Raw genomic sequence first — 12,691 nt, forward strand, 5'->3', positions numbered from 1 at the left:
CTTCCACATCCGGAGTCCAATTTTCGCGTTCTTTAGCTCGTTGAGTAGCTACTGACACCGCCCATCCATCTAGATAGGTTCCAACACCATTTGACTCCATAACAAATTTGACACTTTGGCATCTTTGCCTAGGCCCTCCACCATATCATCCACAAAACCCACCATAGCCTTCCGCAACCTAACCCATTTTGCTCCATTTAGCAATTGTGGTTGTTTGAGTGGTGACTTGAGTCTCCTAAGGTGTTTTGGCTACTTAGGGATGGTTGCTTCTTCATCAACCACCACCACCACTTCCGCATTGCCATCTCCGCTTCCATCATTTGAATTTTTCCGTATGAGATTTTGGGTTTGCGGTTTTTACCGTTTCCTAAGGTGCTTCGGCTACTTAGGGACGGGTCTACATCATCTTGGTATCTGCATCAAGAACACCGCCACTCATCACCGCCACGAGGTCGTCATCGACATTGACTACTTCACCATTTTGACACCCTAACCGTATGCAAGAACGGTAACCTCTATATCACCTTGGTATCATGGTATCCCATCATTGCACATTCTTGCCATTACATTGTTAACCCCTTAGCCCATTTTGCGTCACTTGCCTATCGAGACTAGCCATTGAGTATTGCCGGCAACGTTACTTGTGCACATTAGTGATCATCGATCTATACCTTCCATTGCATACATACCATATCATATCGGTATTGTCTTGGTATCATAGTACCATCCCTTGTGTCACAAGATTGTTCCCGCATATACACAATTGCTATCTTGGTTTGTGCATTTCGCATAGTGGCCATATCAAAGAAAAAAGAGAATAAGCTTTTAAGCAAAAGAAAAGAGAGCAAAGAGCTTGTAAGCAAGTGCCATAGCATCATACCACATTGCACATAAGATTGTCATATCCGATCATCTTGGATCATCTTGAGAAGAACAACGGGAACATCATACACATAGCATACTTGGGATAGAAAGCTCATACATTTTGCATCTTATAGGTTGTGCACAAGTGTCGTATCCGCCTATTGAGCAATCGTGCTAGGGTCTCTCTTGAGTTGTGCAACACGAGCGTTTTCCGTGGATTCCACATTTTGTGCTCATTCCTTGGTTGCACGACCCCATTTATCTATCCGTGTGTGTGTTTCCGTGTGCCACATATTGCTATTGGTCTACTTGTTTCACTTGCGAATTTGTGAATATTTTCCAACATTATTGACTCTTGCTAACATTTTGCATCAATTTTTTGTGCCACTATCCTCACCGAGCTCCACCATAAGCCTTACTTGTGTAGGTGTGAGAATTGACAAGATCCGGTACCAATTGTGCTATTTCCTTGTTACATTATTGAGTGATCATTGATCCATCGTCAACATTGGATAAGGTACATTGGTCTAGTTCTTTCCTTTCTTCCACTCACATTTGCTCGAGTCTTGTGATGGATAGGCAAGGCATTTCATCTCCGGTCTTCAACGACAACGACGGCCCGAACAACTACATTAACAAAACGTCCATCTTCGGGCTACAACGAGCAATGCACGACATTGAGCGACTCACCATCGACATTCACCAAAGCGAAGCAAGGAAAAGGGACTACATCTACACCAAGTTGGCGGAACAAATGGATCAAGTACAAGACATGTTGGCCAACTACAAGTCTTCTTCCCCTTCGTCATCTTCTCGGCGGCGACGCTCTAGTAGCAAATCTTCGGAACGCCATCGAGCTCAAGCACTACAACACCATCAAGATGAAGATGCTCGCGATGCGTACACCTACAAGTCCCAAAAAGCTCTACATCAAGCTACGGCCAAACTTCATGAGCACAAGAGAAGACCGCGAGACAAGCACCACCAAGAGGACTCTACGACTACTACTACCACCACTCTGGCATCTTCGCCAAGTGTTATCAAGGCGTCTTCGCCTTTGGACGTGCGACATCTTCGCCTACCTCCGACGAGTACGCCTACATCGGCCTTCATCCACGGCGACGGTGACGAGATGATCGAGCATGGGATTTTCCCTTCGGTCATGGAGGAGAGTGATGATGTGCCATCTTCGGCCTTCATCCACGGCTACGACCACGACATGATTGAGCATGGAGACATTTGCACCTACATCTCTCCGACTCCCACATATGACGAGATGCCCCAATTCCCATGTGAGGAGAGCCACCCCAACATGAGTGATATGAGTGCCTCCACCATATGTGACATTGAGAGCATTTCCTATGAGAGGATGAGTGTGACCACCACTAGCCCCACACACGAGATTATGCCACACATCCTATGTGAGGTTGAGAGCATGAGTGACTCCACCTACCATATGAGTGAGAGCATCTTGCCGGGAGTGAGTGAGCCACAACACTTAGTGAGTGAGGTAGTTGAGACGGAACATGAGGCCACTATGATTTCTAACGACTTAACCTCTACTCCGAGTGTGTTTTCTTCTTTGGTGCTAGGTCTCCTACATGACGACATGCCTATCCTCGATGATTCCATACCTCCAATGGAGATGACGATGGCCATGGTGGATGATGATGCACCCCCACATTCCACCACGATGAAGATGACAATGATTGGATCGTCGACACCTCACCTACAACACATGAGCGATGCTCCAAAGGTAACATAGGTGATGGTGCTTCACTTGTCCCACTAGTGGACTATATTCACAATGATTGCTTGCATGATGTTGACACACCTATTACCATACTTCATGCTAGTGCGACTTCCTCATGTCATGACTTGCCTATTTATGATGAATATGATGATGAGCATGTTGAGTTGCCTAGTTGTGATGCTATGCTCCATAGGATATCATGTGAAAATTCTTTTAGTCACATCATGTTTGACAATCCATTAACCTTGTCATATGCTATGAGTGAGATCTCCCATATTGCATCATTTCAATCTCAACATAGTAACTATGCATGCCCCATTAAAATAAATCCTATTTGCACATATGGCATAGATGACGAGATGATGGCCATTGCCTTTTGTTTCTCTTGCAATGATATTGCTATGCTTCCTTTGCAAAATTTGTGCAATTCATCTCATATGCCATGCCATGAAAATTATTATGTATCGCATGATTACATCCCTTGTGTGCACCACATGCATACCATTCCTCACAATGCTCTACATATTTCTCATGATGCATTACACATTTTGAGTCTCCATTATGCTATACATAACAACAAACCTCTCATGATGGATGACATGTTTCTATATCATGCAACTCATTTATTTGAGCATTGGATATTTTGTGCTAACCTACACATGCACGTATGCATCATAATGGATGATGTGTACATATATCACACACACACAATTTTTCCTTTGCCTTTGTTTTGTGTAGGTACTTATGCAAACTCGTCAACCTCACAATCCCATGAGTTGACAAAACAAGCTCTTGAGAGCAAGGATGACTTGGGATCACGTGGACTATCCTTACCACCGCTCACTTTGCGTCACGACTACGCGCATCTCTTCTACTTGGCTCTCACACGGCTATGGGCTATATACCAATTGTCTTTTTATACCCATTTTCCCGTGTTCACTTTGCATGTTATGCCTCTTTATATGCCTTTGCCATGCCATTGTGACCCTTACTTGCACTTACTTGTGATTCACCATTATGCTACTTCTATGTGTATTTGCATGCTTGGTGGAGATACTTCTTGCTATTGCCATGTTTACCATGTGCCACATGCTATTGTTGATTCTTGTGTTGGGAGAGTCATGATGTCCAATTGCTATTTATATATGGACTCCCGCCAATACATCGATGATATTTTGATCATATCTTGCTTTCATGCTTGTGATATGTCATGTGAATTAGTCATGACCACTATTTGCACACATGCCATGATTGCCATGATTCCTTCTAGTACGTTGCATCTTCGCACTACTAGCTTGCTTGACTTGATAACTATGATTGCTTGCTTTGTCGCATCACCCATGTTCCATTCTTACTCGCTTTCTTGGTTGATGACATATATATTCATGCCTCTCACGTGATATATCTTGATTATTGTCGCTTGTCTCCATTAGTTGCAACTCTCATATCCACTTGTAGTGAGTGCAACCATGCTATGCTTATTGATATTGGAGACTTTGGCACCTTACTTGGGATGCATGCTTGTTTGAGTGAGCCTATTGCACTTGGTTGTTCTCGCATCTTGTGCCTACATACTATGCCATGTACCCTTGTCCTTTCTTATGATAAGAATGATGAAAACACTTGTTGGGTATTTCACCACACGAATGATAGGTGTTGCATTTGCACTAACCTCATTTGTTTTTCCGAGTGTTTGTCATGTTCTTTCATTTTGAAGGATTCACAAGGCGGTACCATCACGAGACATATTGGTTATGTGAAGGCATACAATATGCGCAACTCCAACATCTTTAAGAAACTCCTAATGGTGACCTCCTTCCCCTTGAGCCATCCTCACATATGCATATTGAATGGGTCATTCTTTCATTGTTATCTCCTTCTTCTTGTCTACATGATACATCTATTGGATGGAGGAACGACATTGGAGATGGACCCTATGGACCTTCAAGTTGAGGAGTGCCACGACATTGAGCTATGGTACAACACCACCCATAACAAATTTGCATCTTATGCATGGATTGACTCACATTATGATTGCCTTATTGCATCTTGCATTTCCATGTCATCCATGATATATGAGCTTGTGCATTTCCTTAGCAAATTTGTTGTGATCCTTCTTGATGGCATATTCATACATAATGATCACATTGCCTACCATCAATTGCATGATAACATATTCATATTGAGCATCCATTGCCATATTCATGCTACTGATAAACTGTCTCACTATGACATTATTTTGCACCGTGGTTGCCTTGATCATATTCACAACACATTTGTGTGCACATTGAATGCTTTTGCTGAATGCATTACATATCATTCTACATCTTTTGGAGAAGCATCATGTGTCTTGCCACACACAATCTTGCCAAACGGACTCATACTTACTTGATGGACACTTTGTGTGCGCTAACCATTGTATTTCCGAGTGTCGCTTGTGTTTGCTCTTTTTGCATGTATACCACTCCGGAGACACCTTGGAGTACTTGGATGGCGCCATGTCTTCAACTCCGTCCAACTACAAGTACGTCCACGACAACCGTTTCCATGGTGATGACGATCATGATCCGTGATCGGATCCTTCCCAAGGGGGAGGATATGATGCGGAGCATCCTATGGACATCACCATGTCAAGAGCCACTTCGCCAAGTGACACGTGTGACATCTACTTCATGCTTACAAAGGTGAATCATCTCCTTTACACGTGTCCACTTGTACCCTTCGAGGATGGTATACTACTTGACCCCTCTCTCGTCTGCATACATAGGTGTGATCGGAGCTACACATTCTTCGAGGAGGAGCCCAAGCGGAAGAGTACAACTACACCATCCACGAGGAGAACGCACGGAAGAAGGAAGCTCGCCAAGTCCAAGGAGAAGGACGGGAAGACCGCAAGGAAGACGGAGGCGAGAAGATGGAAGAAGAAGCATAGTTCAGAGGACCCCGTGCGCACGGCCCTTTTGGACCCCGTGCGCACGGCCTATCCAGAGAGTTTCTGGATACCCCGTGCGCACGGGCCCCAAAAGACCCCATGCACACGGGACCCCCGTGCCCATGGGGCTGACTTAGCCCGTGCGCATGGGCCTACCTGCGAGTTGGCCGGGAATTGCCCCTTTTGTCCCTCCACTTCGTCCCTCACCTCCAGCCACCTATATATTTTGTCCCTGGGTCATTTGTTAGGGTTAGCAAAGTATATGAGAGACATTAGAGAGATTTGCTCCTTGTACCCACTCCTTTAGGAGATCAAGACCTCCTAGGAGAATATCCCTAGTGGATACCAAGCCCCCACCTTGGGAAGGATCCCCATCATAGGATCATCAAGACCTCTCTCCTCATATGATTGGGATGAACTAGTACCTTGTATCTTTCCTTTGTTGTTCTTGGATCATTGTGACCTCTTGTGTGTTCTTGGATCTAGCATATGTGTGATAGGATCTAGTCAATTTGAGTGTTTTCCCTCTTTTGTGTTCTACGTGTTCTTGGGCATTTCCCCTCCAATTCGTGAAAGATCTCCATCTAGGGTTCCACCCTACAACACCTTGCACATGTGTTCTTTTAATAATGTGAGTATACCTTCTCACTACTACAGGATGCTGCTAACGCAACACTACGATCAGAGACCCTTCGACGAAACTGTGTGCGATGCAATAGTCGCAAACGGTGGTGTAAAAAACCCGTCAAAAAAGGTGCAAAACGTATGCGATGATGGATGCATCAAACACAGTTCAGATTTTAGTTTCGCGTGCGATGTAGGGCTTACGGTTTAGTTCAATTAACTATTTGCGATGAGGAGGAACAAAAGAAACGGGCAGCTAGATGAAGGTGTGTGCGATATACAACATATGGTTCACTCGGATGAAATGTTTGTGATTAGGCAACACAAAAGAAACGGTCAGCCAGATCAAGGTGTGTGCGATATATGGCATGCGGTTCACTCGGATGAACTGTTTGTGTTGAGACAAGAGAACAGAAATGGTTCAATATAACAAGATGTGTGTGATACGCGATAAACAGGTCTGTAATCAGAAATATGTGCGAAGACCGATAACAACACAGATGATTGCTGCTAATAAGACGTATGTGTTGTGTGACGGGATTGCATACAGAACTAAAACATGTATATATATACACACACTTATAAGAACATGGTTGCATAACCAAATTAAACATCCACTTACATAGGTGGCTACTACAACCATGGCATTTGCACACACCAAAGTAAACTATTACATGCATAATTACATAGGTGGCTACTATACACATGGCATTTCCACACACCAAAGTAAACTATATATTACATGCATGATTAACTAGGGTAAACGATCATCTGATCATCATCTACTTCTTGTGACGCTTGCTCTGTTCGTGGCTCGATCCGGCCTAGTCGATTTGGGTAACGAGGCACTTCCTCATGTCAATGATTCACCTGTGCATCTCGTAGCATGTGTACACGCTCTTGGCCGCGAACCTGAGGTGAGGTTCATCCAGTTGCCGCATCCAGACCCCGTCCCAGGATACGGGACGTGTTCTGTTGGCATCCTGCTTCATCTATTCATAGTATTGGTCGATGATGGCCGAGGCGAGTTCAACTAGGGAGTCCTTCTTCGTGTTACCCCAGACCCTGTAGTGCTCACGGATTTCGACAAGGTTCTTGCAGGCCAAGCTCGTAACCCCGAGCGCTTTTACATCGTCAGTGTTTTCCACCGTAGTGAACTTGTAGTCGGTCCTATTGACAAACCTGGCGAAACGGTCGGAAGGCTATGTGGCCATGCAGTAGTGGTAGATGAGGACATGATGACGGACATACAACTGGGCGACTCTGAAAGTGCTAGTTATCGACTAGAGGGGGGGGGGGTGAATAGGCGATTTTTATGAAAGTCTTAAAACACGGGGGCTTTGAAGACAAACAGTAGAACTGAACCTATTGATATGCAGCGGAAGGTAGACTACACTAGACAAGCCATAGTCAAGTAAGCAATGAAGTGAAGGTACAAAGACTATCAGCAGCTAGGTAGTATGGATCAGGATGGAAGATAGTATGAAGCCAAACAACAATAGTCTTCACACAGTGAAGACAATCACATCATGCAAGCATGCAATGACTTCACGAAGACAAACTGTAAAGTAAAGAGATGGAAAGGATAGAACCAGTTGCTTGGTGAGGACAAGGATTTGGTAGACAAGTTCCAGTTCTTGTGACAACTGTACGTCTGGTTAGGGAGGCTGAGATTTAACTCAGAAGACTGCGTTTTCACCTTATTCTCCTTGAGCTAAGAACACACAGTCCTCGCCCAATCACTCTGGTAAGTCTTCAAGGTAGACTTCCAAACCTTCACAGACTTCGTTCACTGGCAATCCACAATGGCTCTTGGATGCTCAGAACGTGACGCCTAACCGGCTGGAGGATTCACAGTCCTCAAGTGTAACAAGTCTTCAGATCACGCGGACAGAAAGACTTTAGTGATGCCTAACACTCTTTGGCTCTGGGTGTTTTGGGCTTTGTCCTCGCAAGGATCTCTCTCTCAAATGCTTCGGAGGTGGGTTGCTCTCAAACGACAAAAGCCATGCACTAACTCTAAGCAGCCACCAATTTATGGTGTTGGGGTGGGCTATTTATAGCGAGGAGGCAACCCGACTTGATTTGTCCGAAATGACCTTGGGTCACTAAGGAACTGACACGTGTCCAATGGTCAGATTTCAAACACACGTGGCAGCTTAACTTGGGCTACAAGTAAAGCTGACTCATCCAGCTCTGGATAAGATTTGCTCTCATTGTCTTCGCTTGAAAACATAGGATTTGTTTGAGCATCACATCAGTCACTCTGACTTTGTTCACTTGGACCCCACTTAACAGTATGGTGGTTCCTATGACTCAACAAAGAAGAAATGGAAACTACGAAACAACTATGTCTTCGCTCTCCATACTCTTCACGTGAATGTCTTCTCATGTCATAATCTTCACTGTGAATATCTTCACAGACCACCATTGTCTTCAATGTCTTCACACATTTTTAGGGGTCATCTCTGGTAGGTAAACCGAATCAATATGGGACTACTACCTGTGTTGTCCTGCAATTTTCACAAACACATTAGTCCCTCAACCAAGTTTCTCGTCAATACTCCAAAACCAACTAGGGTGGCACTAGATGCACTTACAATCACACCCTTTTTGGTGATTGATGACAAACTGGTTGAAGTTTTCAACGGGGGATAAAAGTATGTGAAAGTTAAGGATTAAGGGATTGTCTTCATAAGTAGTAAAAGGCTCCCCCTGAAGATGTGCATATAAGTAGTTTGCTTTCGAATGCAAATGCACATGGCAGGTTTTACTTTGTGGAGATCCTCTTCAACTTACGAAGACAATTCATCATGCATATAAAGAGATAACAAAGATAATGGCATGCATAATGAAAAATGGACATCTGCAGAATGGCCTCATGCGGAATTTATTATCACATCACAAGGTAGCAGAAAAAGTAGCAGACGACCATCGAGTTTAAGTGTTACAACTTAAAGAACCAAATGTTTCAAAAGACGAGAGTTGTAAAGACTTCGCAAAATAATGCAACCACCCATAAGGACCCGCTTGAAGACTATCAACTCATGAGCTTCTCCCCCTTTTGTCAGTAAGGACCAAAAAGGTTTGAAGACATAGAGTATCTACTCGTTCCCATCAGGAGTGGATGATGGAGCAGGGTCGGCGTTGGAGTTCGGTGGTGCAGACGGGCCTGATGCAGTGTCGAGATGCAGTGCAGCCATGGTCGGTGAAGTGGTGTCGTCTTCTTCATCGACGACTCTCGCAACAACAGTTGCAGCCAAAGATGAATGTTCAGAGTCTTCAATAGTTGGCGTGCGGCGCCAGCTTGCATTTGGTGGAGGCCTGGAATCAAACTTGAAGTCCTCAGTGAAGCCATCTTCGCGAAGATCGTATTTACGACAGAGCAGTGTGAGACTCTTCCAGGACCGCCGACAGGCTTCATGGGCAACAAACGAGTTCTTGGTGGCCAAATTTCGAATGCAATTGACATCCAACAACATACTCTGCATCTGACGCTTTAGCCAGTCATGATGCTTATAATGTTTTTGATGCAAGGCCACAAGAAGCTCTCGGTCATTGAGTACACGAGAACGCTTCCGAGGCCTTTGTGCAACCGTACTTGCAGTGGCTTCGGTGTTGGCACGATGTGGCACTCTCATATTTCCAGCCAGAGGATAAGTAGGGGTTGCACCATTGGGGACAAGAATTCCCTCCATTGGTTGCGTGAAGCTTTGGTGTTCAGTATTCTGAAGATGTAGAGGCTTCTTGGCAGGCTCGGGGTAGATGGCTTCAATGGACAAATCAACCTCAGGCAGAAAAACAAGATGGTTGCGTGTTGAGGGCTGATAATCAACAAAAGAATGGATCTTGATTAGGCGCATTACCCATGGAGCATAAAACTTCAAACCAAACAGATCAATCCTAGAAGAATCTAGTTGTCTGATAAAGAAATCCAGGGTATTGAATCTGATGCCGTTGATGATATAAAATACCAAAGTCTTCATGGCTCCTTCAAGTTTGGCTTCAGAAGAATGTCCCTTGATCGGCCATAGAGTACGCCTCAGAATCTGGTATACTGTGTGTGGAAAGTACTCGAGATCCTTTATAAAGAATTCCTTTGGGTATTCAGCATCTTGAGGCAATGGCTTCATCATATTGAGCATCTGACTCATATTTGGTTCAGGCCTTTGAAAGATACTCTGCAGTTCATCTCTATGACGCTGACAACCAGGTTCATATAACTCACCTGGAGTGGGCAGGGAAGTAAGCTCGATTATGTCTTGAGCTTTGGCTTCGTGATGTACATCACCTGACATCCACTCAAGGATCCATGTCTTCGGATCCCTGTTGTAGCCGCGAATATGAAGTGTGGCATAGAACTGCAGCAGAAGCTCTTCATTCTAGTGCTCTTTGTCTATCACAAACGACAGAAGACCAACATCCCTAAAGCAGTCAAGAGCTTCTTCAAGACAGGGTAGCCCAGCAATAGCTTCACAATCCAGACGCATGTGTGGAAAGATTCGCTCTTGATTGTACAGAATGCAGGAGTAGTAGCTTCGCTGCTGATGGCTCCAAAATCGATCGGATGAGATCTTTGGCTTCGTGTAGGGATTCTTGGCACTGTCAAAGAAGGTGTTACGTGCTCTGAAGCTGTGCACACTGAAAGAAACCGGTGTAGTTGCAGCACCAGGAAGCCGTGGCTTGAGTTTCTGAACCTGAGGCCTCTGCTCCACATGATAGTCATATTGTGGTCCAGGAGCAGTGGGAGGAACCATAATAGGCCATCTTACTATGACAAGTTGTCCACGATCAAAGGCATGTTCTATGGCGTGAGGCCTTGGAGGTGGAACAGTGGCTTCAACATCCAACATTAGCTTCAGGCTCCACATTGTCTTCAGCCATGACTGTGTCATTGGCTTCGGTGGCGTTGTTTGTGACAGCCTCAGTGTTTTCAACCTCCATTTGTTCAATAACTGGAGGGTCGGGCACAACTACATTCTCCTCGAGAATGACTTGATCAGTAGAGGGGGTGTGGCAACTCTTTCTTCTTCTCTTGCTTCTTCATTATCTTCATCGGCTGATGCAGCCGGAATGTCTTCAATGACTTTTGCTTCAGACTCAGAGACATTCGCAGTAGGGGTGGCTTTAGGAAACTCTTGACGTGCAACTGAGCTTTGGTGTACTTCTCCTTCCGGAATGCTTGACTTGGTGACCTGTGGCCTGGGGCCTTTGCGAAGTCTGCGAAATGCGGGCGACGCCTTTGGTGAGGGAGTGGTCTGCACCATGTAGTTGTCGTCGTCAAGCACCGGAGTGGTGACTTGAGGTGGTGGAGTTCTGGGTGTCTCATCATGTACTGGGGTGTCTTCCTGTGGGCGCTCGGCCCATGAGTCATCCTGAGCAATTGGCGTCAATGGACGTCCAATGCTGCTAAGTTCACTGCTCGTTGGAGCAGGCGATGATACCAACTGGGGCTCGAGCTAAGGAAGGACTACATCATCATTAACATTGTCTTCATGACCAATGTCTTCAGCTGTGATGGGGTTAATAGCTGGAACTTCTTCATCTTTTGGAGCCTCTGTGGAAGCAAGCTCATGGATCACAAGACGACGCTCTTGATTGGTTGAGGCTGGAAGAGCAACAGAAATGGGTTCGACCATGAGGGGCTCAGAGGCAGCAACACGCTTTTTCTTTGAAGACTTTGTCTTCAATTTCTTCTTGGATGGGTCATCATCAGAAGTATCCTTGTGCTTGCGCTTCCTGGCTTCGGCTTCAGCTTCCCTCGTTTTCTTCAGCTCTGAAGCTGCTGAGGTGACCTTAGGCTTTGAGCCTATCATACTGGCAGGGAAGACAATGCGAGGTTCTTCCTGCCTTGGTGCTTCAGCTTGGGCCGCAGCAGTCTTCTTCTTTTGCTTGGCAGCCATTCGGGGTCGATGCCAGGACGCCCAAGAGCTTTTCGCTTTTCAGCTTCATTATGTGCTTGAACACATTTCTACGCAAAGTACTTCATGCGCTCCCGTGAGCCTTTGGCTTCTTCATGCTTCTTGTGAAATTGTTCCTTAAGATCATGCAGCATCTTCTTGAAGATCTGCACATCAAACCACACTGAGCTTGGCCATATTCTTCTTGAAATGAGCCTTCTCATAATCAATATTGTTCTTGAGTTCGGCGATTTTCTGAGCCAGAGCCAACTCATTAGCAATGGCTCCGTGGAACGTGACGCTTATGTCCACAGGCAGCTGAAGATCATCAATACTGATGCTTTGGTCATCGAACCACTCATCGATGAAGTTGTTCAGAATGTCAACATCAAAGAGGGGCAGATCGTTGAAGATCTCCGCCTCTTGCTTGCTCTTGATCAACATCTCAAGCGCTTCATCACCAAGATCTTCATCACTTGACAGATCAATGGTGTCTTCCTCGTTGCGTAGAACGGCAGCATGAGTCAGTTCTGTAAGTGCATCTAGTGCCACCCCTGGTTGGTTTTGGAGTATTGACGACAAACTTGGTTGAGGGACTAATGTGTTTGTAAGAATTAC

Source organism: Triticum aestivum, chromosome 6D, assembly GCF_018294505.1.
Source record: "Triticum aestivum cultivar Chinese Spring chromosome 6D, IWGSC CS RefSeq v2.1, whole genome shotgun sequence".
Classification (NCBI taxonomy): domain Eukaryota; kingdom Viridiplantae; phylum Streptophyta; class Magnoliopsida; order Poales; family Poaceae; genus Triticum; species Triticum aestivum.